At 38.2% G+C, this 15,839-nt stretch overlaps 1 protein-coding gene across 7 annotated transcripts in view; it reads left to right on the forward strand.

The window, feature by feature from the left end:
* LOC137235415 (potassium voltage-gated channel protein Shal-like) overlaps window positions 1-15,839 on the forward strand; it is a 1,011,987-nt gene that overhangs the window by 126,726 nt on the left and 869,422 nt on the right. The window lies entirely within an intron of this gene.

Genomic DNA, 15,839 nt, shown 5'->3' on the forward strand with positions numbered 1-15,839 from the left:
AACAAGTCGAAAATTTAATGCGATATGATTTAATAGAACCCAGCTTTTCTAATTATAACAGTCCTTTAATTTTGGTGCCATAAAAAGGATCCTACAGGCCAAAGGTCTTATCGTATGTGCGTTGATTTTAGAGCAGTCAACAAAAAGCTTATCGCAGACAAATTTCCGTTGGCACGCGTAGACGACATACTCGACAATCTTGGCAGAGCCAAATACTTTTCAACTTTAGATATGTTTTCTGGTTTTCACCAAATACCATTTCATGTCAATTCTAGAGACGTTACATCCTTCAGTACAGATCGAGGAGCTTTTCGTTGGAAAGTTTTACCTTTCGGTTTAAATATAGCACCAAACTCTTTTTCACGTATGATGTCATTAGCATTTTCAGGCATTTCGCCAAATCAAGCTTTTATGTACATTGACGATGTTATCGTCATCGGTTGTAGCGAGACACATCACCTCAAAAATTTAGAAAAAGTTTTCGAAACTTGTAGAAAATTCAATTTAAAGTTAAATTCCAACAAATGCAATTTCCATCGTTCTGAAGTAACTTTTTTAGGCCATAAATGCACCTCAAAAGGCCTGCTGCCAGATGACTCAAAAATATACGCAATTAAAAAATACACTAAGCCTAAAGACAAGGACGCTGTTAGGCGATTCGTTGCATTTGCAAATTATTATAGGCGTTTTATAACTAACTTTGCGTCACTGGCAGCCCCTTTAAATCGTCTAAATCGAAAAAAAGTTGAATTTGTTTGGGATGATGCTTGCAAAAATGCTTTCGAAAAATTAAGATTATCAATAATGTCTCCCCAACTATTACAATACCCTGATTTTTCAAAAGAATTTATTATCACTGTAGATGCATCTAAGAGTGGTTGTGGCGCTATATTAAGCCAACAGCATGGAGATAATGATTTACCGATTTGCTTTGCATCAAAATCTTTCAATAAAGCCGAACAGAAAAAGGCAATCATAGAATTAGAACTTTTAGCAATACATTTTGCTATCAAACAATTTCGGCCGTATGTTTACGGTACACATTTCACGGTAAAATCAGACCATAGACCATTAGTTTATCTATTTAATATGAAAGATCCTTCCTCGAAACTCTCTAGAATCAGATTAGATTTATCAGAATACAATTTTACAATTGAATATATCAAAGGAAAATCGAATGTCGTGGCTGATGCTCTTTCGCGTATAAGTATAGACGAAATTAAAGATTCGACAAAACACGTTTTAGCTGTTAAAATGCGATCACAAACTAAACAACAAGAATTACAATACGAAAATATTACTTTAAATGATACGACTTCTAACGATAATAAAGTACAAGTTTATGATAAATTTTCATATGATTTTTCAAAAAAGATACCGCGGGTAAAATCAAATATACAATATAATAAAAATAAGGAGATCTCCAATTTACAAATTTATGCGCATTTAAAACATAAAAAATATAATTTACTTAATCTCGTGACTGTTAACGAAATGGCGAATTTAGATGAGTTATTTTCGAGGCTGGAAAAAGCAGCCGACAATCACAATATTAAACAATTAGAATGGCCAAAAAGCGATATATTTTTCAATAATTTTACAATTACAAATTTTAAAATCCGCGGAAATGAAATTTTAAAATCATTACAAATAATATTGACGGACCCTGTAGAGACCGTAACAGACAATGAACAGAAACAAAAACTTATGACAATTTATCACGAAGATCCAGTGTTAGGAGGTCATTGCGGAACAAAAAGGTTATATGCGAAATTAAGAACTAAATATTATTGGAAAAACATGAAACGTGATATAGCGAAATTTGTAAAAAATTGCAATAAATGTCTTTTAAATAAATTGAGACCAAAAACAAAAGAAAATCTTGTTCTTACCCCAACACCCTGTAAACCATTTGACATAGTAATTATCGATACAATAGGTCCACTTCCAGAATCAAACTATGGTAACAAGTTCGCTGTTACTATGATTTGTGACTTTTCTAAATACCTGGTAACAGTAGCTGTACCAGATAAATCAGCAAAAACTATCGCAAGTGCTATTTTTGAAAACTTTATATTAACATATGGTACAATGAAAGCCATTAGATCCGATTTAGGGACGGAATAAAAAAATGAATTATTCTCGGAATTAACAAAACTTTTAAAAATTAATCATGATTTCTCAACAGCTTATCACCACGAAACTGTTGGTACTGTTGAAAGAAACTATAGAGTCTTTAACGAATATTTACGTGCATATCTAGATGAAACGTATTCAGATTGGGATACATATTTGAAATACTTTACATTTTTACACAATACTACAAGTAGTTCGGTTTTTGATAATAAATTTACTCCTTTCGAATTAATATTTGGCAGAAAATCTACAATGCCACATGAATTACAAAAGGAACAAATCGATCCGATCTATAATGTAGAAAATTATACAAAAGAGCTAAAATATAGAATGCAAAAATCTCATAAAATGGCAATAAATTTGATTAATAAACATAAAATTAGAAATAAAGAATTATACAATAAAAAGGCTAAGCCTTTAGAAATTAAAATTAATGATAGGGTTTTAGTAGAAACAGAACCGAGAAATAAACATAGAAATATATATCAAGGTCCCTACATAACAAAGAATATCGATGGACCAAATGTAAAAATTTTTGATGAAATTCATAAAATTGAAAAACTGTACACAAAAATCGTTTACAAAAAATTAATTAAATTGATAGCCGAAAATAATCTTTAAATATAAACCTACTTTAAGAACACGCCAATGAAGGCCAAACTAAACAAACTATTAATGTTAATTTTTAATACTGCCTAATGTACAAAATGTATATGTTAAATTGAAATACTTAATAAATATATATTTACTCAATTTAATAATAAGTATGTGTTGGCGGCCACCGTGGTGTGATGGTAGCGTGCTCCGCCTATCACACCGTATGCCCTGGGTTCAACTTCCGGGCAAACAAACATCAAAATTTTAGAAATAAGATTTTTCAATTAGAAGAAAATTTTTCTAAGCGGGGTCGCCCCTCGGCAGTGCCTGGCAAGCGCTCCGATTGTATTTCTGCCATGAAAAGCTCTCAGTGAAAACTCATCTGCCTTGCAGATGCCGTTCGGAGTCGGCATAAAACATGTAGGTCCCGTCCGGCCAATTTGTAGGGATGAATCAAGAGGAGCACGACGCAAATTGGAAGAGAAGCTCGGCCTTAGATCTCTTCGGAGGTTATCGCGCCTTACATTTATTTTTTTTTTATTTTAATAATAAGTATACTTACTTACTTAATTGGCGCTTAACCGTCTAAACGGTTATGGCCGTCCAACAAGGCGCGCCAGTCGCTCCTTCGCTCCGCCAACCGGCGCCAATTGGTCACACCAAGGGAGTTTAAATCGTTTTCCACCTGGTCCTTCCAACGGAGTGGGGGCCGCCCTCTACCTCTGCTTCCATAGGCGGGTTCCGATAGAAACACTTTCCTGGCCGGAGCATCATCTTTCATTCGCATAACATGGCCTAGCCAGCGCAGCCGCTGCGTTTTAATTCGCTGGACTATGTTGATGTCTGCGTATAGCTCGTACAGCTCATCATTAAATCTTCTTCGGTACTCGCCATCGCCAACGCGTAGAGGTCCATAAATCTTTCGAAGAACTTTTCTCTCGAACACTCCCAAAGCCGCTTCATCTGCTGTTGTCATGGTCCATGCTTCTGCCCCATATAGCAGGACGGGTACGATAAGTGACTTGTAGAGTATGATTTTCGTTCGCCGAGAGAGGACTTTACTTTTCAATTGCCTACCTAGTCCAAAGTAGCATTTATTGGCAAGATTGATTCTTCGCTGGATTTCAGTGCTGATGTTGTTGCTAATGTTGATGCTGGTTCCCAAATAAACGAAGTCTTTTACTATTTCGAAATTATGGCTGCCAACAGTAGCGTGGTTGCCAAGGCGCATATGCGCTGACTCTTTGCTCGATGACAGCAGGTACTTCGTTTTGTCCTCATTCACCATCAAACTCATCTTTACCGCTTCTTTTTCCAGTTTGGAGTAAGCAGAACTAACAGCGCGGGTGTTTAGGCCGATGATATCAATGTCGTCAGCATATGCCAGTAATTGCACGCTTTTATAGTATATTGTTCCAGTGCGGTTAAGTTCTGCAGCTAGTATAATTTTCTCTAGCATCAAATTAAAGAAATCGCACGATAGGGGGTCACCCAGTCTGAAACCTCGTTTAGTTTCGAACGGCTCGGAGAGGTCCTTCTCAATTCTGACTGAGCTGATGGTGTTGCTCAACGTCATTTTGCACAGCCGTATAAGTTTTGCAGGGCAACCAAATTCAGATATAGCGGCATATAGGCAGCTCCTTTTCGTGCTATCGAGGGCGGATTTAAAGTCGACGAAGAGGTGATGTGTGTCGATTCTCTTTTCACTGGTTTTTTTTCCAAGATTTGGCGCATTGTGAAAATCTGGTCGATGGTAGATTTACCAGGCTGAAGCCGCACTGATAAGGTCCAATCAGCCGGTTCACGGTGGGCTTCAATCTTTCGCACAATACACTTGAAAGGACCTTATATGCGATATTAAGAAGGCTGATTCCACGATAGCTGGTGCATTTTGCAGTATACCCCTTCTTGTGGACTGGGCAAAGAACACTTAAATTCCAATCGTCGGGCATGCACTCCTCCGCCCATATTTTGCGAAGAAGCTGCTGCATGCGCCTTACCAACTCCTCGCCGCCATACTTGAATAGCTCCGCGGACAATCCATCAGCGCCCACGGCCTTGTTGTTTTTCAATCTGGTTATTTCTATTCTAACTTCGTCATAATCGCGCGGGGGACATATATTCCATCATCGTCGATTGCGGGGTCGGTTTCTTCATCTTTACGCGGTGAATTGCTGCCTCCATTTATGAGAACAGAGAAGTGTACCCTCCATAATCTAAGCACTCTCTGGACATCAGTTACAAGGTCGCCGTTTTCATTCCTACAGGAGTTTGCCCCGGTCTTAAAACCTTCCGTCTGTCGCCGTATTTTTTGGTAGAATTTTCGGGCGTTATTCCTGGTGGCAAGCAGCTCAAGCTCCTCGCACTCACGCCTTTCTGCTTCTGCTTTTTTCTTCCTGAAAAGGCGTCTCGCTTCCCTTTTCAACTCACGATAGCGTTCACACACTCCTCTTGTCGCGCTCGCTTTTAACGTAGCCCTGTAGGCAGCGTCTTTTCTTTCGGTTGCAACGCGGCATTCTTCATCATACCAGTTGTTTTTTTCGTGGCCGCCGGTAACCAATTTTTTCCTCGGCGGCAGTATGAAGTGCTTTGGAGATATGCTCCCACTGCTCCTGTATTCCTTCAGGATGAGTTGTGCCCTCAGAGAGCAGGTGTGAGAGTCGAGTTGCGAAATCATTGGCAGTCTGTTGTGATTGAAGCTTTTCGACGTCTAGCTTTCCTTGTGTTTTTTGTTCCTTGTTTTTAGCCGCGTTGAGGCGGGTGCGTATTTTGGCTGCAACGAGATAATGGTCCGAATCGATGTTAGGTCCTCGGATCGTTCGCACATCTAAAACACTGGAGGCATGCCGTCCGTCTATCACAACGTGATCGATCTGATTGCGAGTATTTCGATCAGGAGACAGCTATGTAGCTTGATGTATCTTTTTATTCATGAACCTCGTGCTGGATATGACCATGTTTCGAGCACCGGCAAAGTCAATCAGCCTCACTCCGTTAGGAGAAGATTCATTGTGTAGGCTGAACTTTCCGACTGTAGGGCCAAAAACACCTTCTTTGCCCACCCTGGCGTTAAAGTCGCCAAGCACCACTTTTATATCATGACGGGGGCAGCGCTCGTATGTGCGTTCTAATTGTTCATAAAAAGTGTCTTTCACCTCATCGTCTTTATCCTCTGTCGGCGCATGGGCGCAGATGAATGATATATTAAAAAATTTTGCTTTTATTTGGATAGCGGTGAGACGCTCGTCCACAGGCGTGAACGCCAGCACTTGGCGACAAAGTCTCGCATCATACACTTTTCCCGTTATGCGCAAAAATGCATACCGAGATGGTAGCTGCTGAAAGCGCAGTTTAGTTTAGATTTAGTTTGAAGTGAACCGGCAGTCTGCGCGAACGTGAAATTAAAAGCGTTAAATAACCAGCTACAGAAATTGTGAACCAAAGTAAAAACTACAGAACTAAGATAATGTGTAAATTAAAAACTATAAGTAAAAGCTAGAAACAATTTAAAATAACTCAAGGTGTTTAACTAGAACTAAAGTATATCAATAAAGAAAATGTGATTTAAGTGAAACAGTTTTATTGGTGTGAGTTACAAAAGGAAAAAATCTAAGTGAGTGTGTGTGTAGGCGTGGGATGCAAGCCCAAAGTTAAGTGGCACTTAAATGCCACGCTACAATGGATTCTTCGCTCAATTTCAGTGCGGATGTTGTTGCTAGTGTTGATGCTGGTTCCCAAATAAACGAAGTCTTTTACTATTTCGAAATTATGGCTGCCAACAGTAGCGTGGTTGCCAAGGCGCGTATGCGCTGACTCTTTTCTGGATGACAGCAGGTACTTCGTTTTGTCCTCATTCACCATCAAACTCATCTTTACCGCTTCTTTTTCCAGTTTGGAGTAAGCAGAACTAACAGCGCGGGTGTTTAGGCCGATGATATCAATGTCGTCAGCATATGCCAGTAATTGCACGCTTTTATAGTATATTGTTCCAGTGCGGTTAAGTTCTGCAGCTAGTATAATTTTCTCTAGCATCAAATTAAAGAAATCGCACGATAGGGGGTCAGCCTGTCTGAAACCTCGTTTAGTTTCGAACGGCTCAGAGAAGTCCTTCCCAATTCTGACTGAACTGATGGTGTTGCTCAACGTCATTTTGCACAGCCGTATAAGTTTTGCGGGGAAACCAAATTCAGGTATAGCGGCATATAGGCAGCTCCTTTTCGTGCTGTCGAAGGCGGCTTTAAAGTCGACGAAGAGGTGATGTGTGTCGATTCTCTTTTCACAGGTTTTTTCCAAGATTAGGCGCATTGTGAAAATCTGGTCGATGGTAGATTTACCAGGTCTGAAGCCGGACTGATAAGGTCCAATCAGCCGGTTCACGGTGGGCTTCAATCTTTCGCAAAATACACTTGAAAGGACCCTATAAACGATATTAAGAAGGCTGATTCCACGATAGTTGGTGCATTTTTCATTATCCCCCTTCTTGTTGACTGGTCAAAGAACACTTAGATTCCAACTGTCGGGCATGCACTCGTCCGCCCATATTTTGTTAAGAAGCTGCTGCATGCGCCTTACCAACTCCTCGCCGCCGTACTTGAATAACTCCGCAGGCAATCCATCAGCGCCCACGGCCTTGTTGTTTTTCAATCTGGTTATTGCTATCCTAACTTCGTCATAATCGGGCGGGGGGACATATATTCCATCATCATCGATTGCGGGATCGGGTTCTTCATCTCTGCGCGGTGAATTGCTTCCTCCATTTAGGAGAGCAGAGATGTATTCCCTCCATAATCGAAGCACTCTCTGGACATCAGTTACAAAGTCGCCGTTTTCATTCCTACAGGAGTTTGCCCCGGTCTTAAAACCTTCCGTCTGTCACCGTATTTTTTGGTAGAATTTTCGGGCTTTATTCCTGGTGGCTAGCAGCTCAAGCTCCTCGCACTCACGCCTTTCTGTTTCTGCTTTTTTTTCTGAAAAGGCGTCTCGCTTCCCTTTTCAACTCACGATAGCGTTCACACACTCCTCTTGTCGCGCTCGCTTTTAATGTAGCCCTGTAGGCAACGTCTTTTCTTTCGGTTGCAACGCGGCATTCTTCATCGTACCAATTGTTTTTTCGTGGCCGCCAGTAGCCAATTTTTTCCTCGGCGGCAGTACGAAGTGCTTTGGAGATATGCGCCCACTGCTCCTGTATTCCTTTTGGCTGAGTTGTGCTCTCAGAGAGCAGGTGTGAGTCGAGTTGCGAAATCATTGGCAGTCTGTTGTGATTGAAGCTTTTTGACGTCTAGCTTTCCTTGTGTTTTTTGTTCCTTGGTTTTAGCCGCGTTGAGGCGGGTGCGTATTTTGGCTGCAATGAGATAATGGTCCAAGTCGATGGTAGGTCCTCGGATCGTGCGCACATCTAAAACACTGGAGGCATGCCGTCCGTCTATCACAACGTGATCGATCTGATTGCGAGTATTTCGTATCTTTTTTTTTCCATGTTTCGAGCACCGGCAAAGTCAATCAGCCTCAGTCCGTTAGGAGAAGTTTCATTGTGTAGGCTGAACTTTCCGACTGTCAAAAACACCTCCTTTGCCCACCTTGGCGTTAAAGTCACCAAGCACGACTTTTATATCACGACGGGGGCAGCGCTCGTATGTGCGTTCTAATTGTTCATAAAAAATGTCTTCACCTCATCGTCTTTCTCCTCTGTCGGCGCATGGGCGCAGATGAATGATATATTAAACAATTTTGCTTTTATTTGGATAGCGGTGAGACGCTCGTCCACAGGCGTGAACGCCAGCACTTGGCGACAAATTCTCTCTCCCACCACGAATCCGACGCCGAAACTGCGCTTATTCGTATGGCCACTCCAATAGATGTCACAATTTTTGATCCTCTTTCTTCCTTGCTTCGTCCAGCGCATTTCTTGGATGGCGGTGATGTCAGATTTCGCTTTGACGAGGACATCAACCAGCCGGGCAACTGCACCAATCCCATTCAGGGAGCGGACGTTCCAGGTGCATGCCCTCAATTCATTGTCCTTCAAACGTTTGCCATGGTCGTCATCAATAGAGAGTGTATTTATCCGAGGCTTGTTGTTATATTTCATTGGAGTATGGTTTTACGTGGCGGGTCCCAAGCCCAGCGCACAACCCGCTCAGCGGGGGTGAAAATATTACTTGCACGTTTATATAGCGAGCCGCTTGCTCCAAGACAGACGCCCGCTTGCAGCCGCACCTAGAGGTGTACAGACGCTGCCGATGAGATAACCCCCGGCTACCCCTTAAACCGATTATGTCAGAGTGGCCTAGCCAGGTTGTCGTATTCTCACATTAGCTCACCCAGAGGATACTTGGCCGCAAGCGACCGGCAGTAGTGAGCTGCTTGAACCGCATGCAAAAGAATCGCTCTGGCCATTCCCAGGTGAATGGCGGTCAGAAGCTTTCCCCACATTCGGGGACTTCTACACACGGCTCCATCCTTCGTGTAGTTGTAGTTTATTACTTAATGATAACTTGATATTACAGTAATGAATGTGCTTATGCCGTTTTTATTTGTTTACATTAGTTTACATTTGTTTTGTTATGCTGACTTTTGTTATTTCCTTTTTTTCATATCATGTTATTTTGTTTTCTCTTTGGCTTGTTTGTATATTTATTATTATGAGTAATGTTTCGTATCATTTTATATCTGTGATCTATCCAAATTCGTTTGACAGACTCGACTTTCAGTGTGTCGACCCACTTAAAATCCGCTTGTGTTTACAAATTATTCATTAACATTTAATCGTTGTAAGGTCACAATTTATGAGGTAATGGTAATTTGATGCCATAATGAATTTGTATGTTTACGTGTTCTTTGCTTTTATTTGTTTACATTTCCTTTATATATGTTTCTATTATGCTGATTTTTGTTTTTAACATATTGTTTTGGCATTTTTTTTTGTTCCTTTTTTTTGACGAGTAAAGTGGAATGCTTATGTTGAAACTGGTTTTTTTTTTGTTAAATTATGTGAGTTACTTGCAGATGTTTTATATTGGTTTAAGCCTATTCTTATGGACTATTATTTTCTTAACTTTATTGGTCTTATTACTATTTCCTATTCTATGTGGTATTAATGTGAAATTGTTGTTTTTATCAATATTCTTTTCTTTATACTGTCCTTTATATTTAGTATCTGACTTATGGCTACATGACCTCGGGGAATTAAATACTTATTTCTTTAATGTGTAACTAAGTTAAATTAAAAATACCTTTCCTATTAATATTTTCTATTCTACCGGGAGTTAAGATAAAAATATTTTTCCTAAAATTATGACCTCTCTAAAAGCGAGGCTTCCTAACTGAAGCCGGCCAAAATTATATTTATTTCTTTATTATGATATTTCTAACAACTAATAAAGATAAATGGTTTATATTTTCTTTTATTTCCTTACACTAATGCCGCATATTATTCCTACTAAACAACGATTTTTTTTTTTTTTTCATTTTAAAACTTAGATCATATAAAAGAATTAATTTCTAACTAATTATGCAGAAATTTAGGAGCTGTAATTGACGGTAGAGGAAGGTAGTTTATATCAGTAGTAGTAGTTCAGCTACTGAGTAACAGGAAGGTACAGTGGATGCAAAAATTTTCATATCTGTATATTTTTTAGATTTTTCGTATTTTCCAGCAATATATATGCGATTTCTGCGGCGGCCACCAAGATAGAATCGTCATGATATTTATGAAGAATTATTTAATTTTTTACCGAGATTCGTCACTTTCACTACCTCTAGGGTTAGTGCAATTATGAGTTCTTGGAGAAATTGGGTACCTTTGTATTATTTTTTAAATTTGCCTACTGCAGTAAATGTTTCATTATTTTTCACCAATTTGTCCCTGAGGACAACCGGGCTTTTTCTTTATTTTCAAGTCCTAGATTGGCGGCATTTGTACAATGTGTGTAACCTGATTAGTAATTGTCCTAAGTCAATCTTATCATCAACAATCAGGTTGCTTGTATCTATTACGCTACCATTTTTCTATCCTATGATGAAAACGAGCGCGACATGTCTTATTGTTGCAAATTTATATAGCGCTTTACATATTAATGTTCTCTTTGTGACTTTTCTTAATTTTTGTTGTTTGTTATGGGCTGTTTTTTTTTTTTTGTTCTTAGTGTTTTGCATATTTCCACTGTCCTAGAATTTTTCTATTGCTTCATGACTATCTTTGTCAGGAGCATTCAAAGAAATTATGCAAATTCTTGATTTCCTGTTGAAGTTAGGCAGTGTCTGAGACAGTTTGAGGGTTAATGTTTAAAGTTTATTTTCAAAAGTTTGTTGCTCTTCCTCAAAATCAAACTGAGTTTTAAATTTAAATAAAAAACTTTAAGTAATAGAATGTTAAAAATGAAATTTGTTAGATACGAGCTTAAGCGGGTTTTAATTGCCTATATTTAAGTTTCATATAATTTTTGAGTATCGTAGCTATTGTAATGGTCAATAGCGCGATAACGCAGATTAAAACTGCTAGCCATATACATCGTATTTTTTAAATATCTTTCGTATCTACCTCTGCTGGTGGGTTCATATCTAACTACTCTGTTCTCTGATGTTTCAGAGTTTTCTTTCCCTAATTCATATCCGGCTATCGCTATCATGATGCAGTGCGCAATCTTGTCCACCACGACATTTTTAAAATTCTCTATAATTGTTTCCTGCTTCTGTGAGAAAGGGACTAAATTTAATTTATTTATTCTCTATCCTATGCATTCCATTTTACTTATGGTCTTTATTATCTTTTTCTTATTTATTTAACATTGTAAAAGTTATTATTTAAAAGTCTAGAAACAATTTTGTTCTTAACGGAAAAATTTGTGTAATTTAAAATTTTTAGCATTTTAATATAATTTATGTTTTTTTTTTTTCAATTTACAAAATATTTTAAAAATTCATTTCTATGCCATTTTCAATGATAGCGCTAATATCCTCCTTTTTTAAATTTCTTTAGATTTTAACATTTAAAATTTTCTTTTTAAAATTTAATAAGACATTTTAATTGTCTTATTATTATTTTTTTTCAACATTTTTCCTTAAATTTTAACAAGGTCGCTTTTTACCTTATTATTTTTGTTCTCAATTAAACTAGTTCTAATTTAAAAAATGTTTGTTTTTGCTCTTAGTTAAGCGTCCATAAGGCCGCTCAATTTACTATAAACCTTAAATATATTTATACATAAAATAGCTGCGAGTCAGGGTAGTTGTTTTGCTGTTACCAAAATATCCGCGGTTTGCTTATGTTGTCATAAAATAGCTGCCAGTTAGGGTAGTTGTTTTGCTGTTACCAAAATATCCACGGTTTGCTGATGTCATTCTGTGATAATATTCCACTCGATTATGCTTTGTCTATCTGTAGCTATTGTTGTTGCTTGAGTTTCTTATTTTTGCAATGGCATTTGGTTGTCCCATATTGCTGGATAATGCAATGGCATTTGATTCTTCTGCGGAGGTGCGCAATTTAATCCATCGTCTGGATCTTGATTTATATCCGTTTTAACATTACTGGACCAGTGAGTATAATAAAATATTCTAGCTCTATTGCTGTACGCGTTACAACGCGTGATCCTTTTTCCCGTTTAAAAAAACTTGGCAAGATCTCTTCCAGTAAGACCTTTTTAGCGTTGCTTGATCAGCAACTTTTGTGCTTAAGGATCGAACTGGCAGGATCGCCATGAAAGATGTAGCAATACGGATAAATTAAACGCCGATGTTTAGCGTTTGAACAGAATTGATTTTATTGAAGAAATGTATTTCCTTTATACAAAATTTCTTATTTCACATATACGTAGTTACACTAATACTTACAAACTAAAAAAGTATCTACATTCCCAATACATGCATGCCGAGTCAGCATATTATTACTTTGACCTAATTATAGATATTTGTTATTATGTACATATAAATATTTTGGCAGGCACATTGACAAACTGTTAATGACACTCAGTCATGCTGATTGGCGGATTGGTCAATGTGACAGGCAAATAGACTTGACGAATGTAAACAGATATGGGTCTTGCTGTCGGCATTTGTATATGATGTTGAACTTCGGCTGGTTCAACATAATTTATGTACATAGGTCAATGTAATTTGAATGTGTGCTGTCGATATTTATTTATATACGCATAAAAATGCATTGGCAGAGAGGTGTATTTGGTAATGCTACAGCAGTTCTATCTGGTGAGCATAGTTGATCAGAGATAACTGTTTAAATCACCTTCATTATTTTAAAAATTTATTGAATCAATACACCGTTGACATGATGGCAAAGATGATTTCCGAAAGATTAAACGTATTCAGATTGGGATACATATTTGAAATACTTTACATTTTTACACAATACTACAAGTAGCTCGGTTTTTGATAATAAATTGACTCCTTTCGAATTAATATTTGGCAGAAAATCTACAATGCCACATGAATTACAAAAGGAACAAATCGATACGATCTATAATGTAGAAAATTATACAAAAGAGCTAAAATATAGAATGCAAAAATCTCATAAAATGGCAACAAATTTGATTAATAAACATAAAATTAGAAATAAAGAATTATACGATAAAAAGGCTAAGCCTTTAGAAATTAAAATTAATGATAGGGTTTTAGTAGAAACAGAACCGAGAAATAAACATAGAAATATATATAAAGGTCCCTACATAATAAAGAATATCGATGGACCAAATGTAAAAATTTTTGATGAAATTCATAAAATTGAAAAAACTGTACACAAAAATCGTTTACAAAAAATTAATTAAATTGATAGCCGAAAATAATCTTTAAATATAAACCTACTTTAAGAACACGCCAATGAAGGCCAAACTAAACAAACTATTAATGTTAATTTTTAATACTGCCTAATGTACAAAATTTATATGTTAAATTGAAATACTTAATAAATATATATTTACTCAATTTAATAATAAGTATACATTTTTAAAAAATAGTAACGACCCACTTCAAACTAAAACATTATCTTTTAATATTTCATTTTCTTATAAATTTAAATCTTAATCCTAGTAAAGCCTAAAGAAGAATGTGGCAAGACTGATCACCTTGCCAAATTCTTCTTTTCTAAAGGGGGTGATGTAGGGTCACTGCATTAAACTGCATTTAAATCTGGCAACTCCCTCTCTAATAAATAAAAATATGCAACACTCATATTAACACTTGGCATCACTAGAAATGTTAGAGTGGAATGACGCGGAGATTCAACCCCATTGGTTGAATCTCCCGTTACTCGAATCTATCACGCCATCGCATCATACACTTTTCCCGTTATGCGCAAAAATGCATACCGAGATGGTAGCTGCTGAAAGCGCATTTTAGTTTAGATTTAGTTTGAAGTGAACCGGTAGTCTGCGCGAACGTGAAATTAAAAGCGTTGAATAACCAGCTACAGAAATTGTGAACCAAAGTAAAAACTACAGAACTAAGATAATGTGTAAATTAAAAACTATAAGTAAAAGCTAGAAACAATTTAAAATAACTCAAGGTGTTTAACTAGAACTAAAGTATATCAATAAAGAAAATGTGATTTTAGTGAAACAGTTTTATTGGTGTGAGTTACAAAAGGAAAAAATCTAAGTGAGTGTGTGTGTAGGCGTGGGATGCAAGCCCAAAGTTAAGTGGCACTTAAATGCCACGCTACAATGGATTCTTCGCTCAATTTCAGTGCGGATGTTGTTGCTAGTGTTGATGCTGGTTCCCAAATAAACGAAGTCTTTTACTATTTCGAAATTATGGCTGCCAACAGTAGCGTGGTTGCCAAGGCGCGTATGCGCTGACTCTTTTCTGGATGACAGCAGGTACTTCGTTTTGTCCTCATTCACCATCAAACTCATCTTTACCGCTTCTTTTTCCAGTTTGGAGTAAGCAGAACTAACAGCGCGGGTGTTTAGGCCGATGATATCAATGTCGTCAGCATATGCCAGTAATTGCACGTTTTTATAGTATATTGTTCCAGTGCGGTTAAGTTCTGCAGCTAGTATAATTTTCTCTAGCATCAAATTAAAGAAATCGCACGATAGGGGGTCAGCCTGTCTGAAACCTCGTTTAGTTTCGAACGGCTCGGAGAAGTCCTTCCCAATTCTGACTGAACTGATGGTGTTGCTCAACGTCATTTTGCACAGCCGTATAAGTTTTGCGGGGAAACCAAATTCAGGTATAGCGGCATATAGGCAGCTCCTTTTCGTGCTGTCGAAAGCGGCTTTAAAGTCGACGAAGAGGTGATGTGTGTCGATTCTCTTTTCACAGGTTTTTTCCAAGATTAGGCGCATTGTGAAAATCTGATCGATGGTAGATTTACCAGGTCTGAAGCCGGACTGATAAGGTCCAATCAGCCGGTTCACGGTGGGCTTCAATCTTTCGCACAATACACTTGAAAGGACCCTATAAACGATATTAAGAAGGCTGATTCCACGATAGTTGGTGCATTTTTCATTATCCCCCTTCTTGTGGACTGGTCAAAGAACACTTAGATTCCAACCGTCGGGCATGCACTCGTCCGCCCATATTTTGCTAAGAAGCTGCTGCATGCGCCTTACCAACTCCTCGCCGCCGTACTTGAATAACTCCGCAGGCAATCCATCAGCGCCCACGGCCTTGTTGTTTTTCAATCTGGTTATTGCTATCCTAACTTCGTCATAATCGGGCGGGGGGACATATATTCCATCATCATCGATTGCGGGATCGGGTTCTTCATCTCTGCGCGTTGAATTGCTTCCTCCATTTAGGAGAGCAGAGAAGTATTCCCTCAATAATCGAAGCACTCTCTGGACATCAGTTACAAGGTCGCCGTTTTCATTCCTACAGGAGTTTGCCCCGGTCTTAAAACCTTCCGTCTGTCACCGTATTTTTTGGTAGAATTTTCGGGCTTTATTCCTGGTGGCTAGCAGCTCAAGCTCCTCGCACTCACGCCTTTCTGTTTCTGCTTTTTTTTTCTTAAAATGCGTCTCGCTTCCCTTTTCAACTCACGATAGCGTTCACACACTCCTCTTGTCGCGCTCGCTTTTAACGTAGCCCTGTAGGCAACGTCTTTTCTTTCGGTTGCAACGCGGCATTCTTCATCGTACCAATTGTTTTTT

This window comes from Eurosta solidaginis, chromosome X, assembly GCF_040869045.1.
Source record: "Eurosta solidaginis isolate ZX-2024a chromosome X, ASM4086904v1, whole genome shotgun sequence".
In the NCBI taxonomy this organism is placed as follows: Eukaryota; Metazoa; Arthropoda; class Insecta; order Diptera; family Tephritidae; genus Eurosta; species Eurosta solidaginis.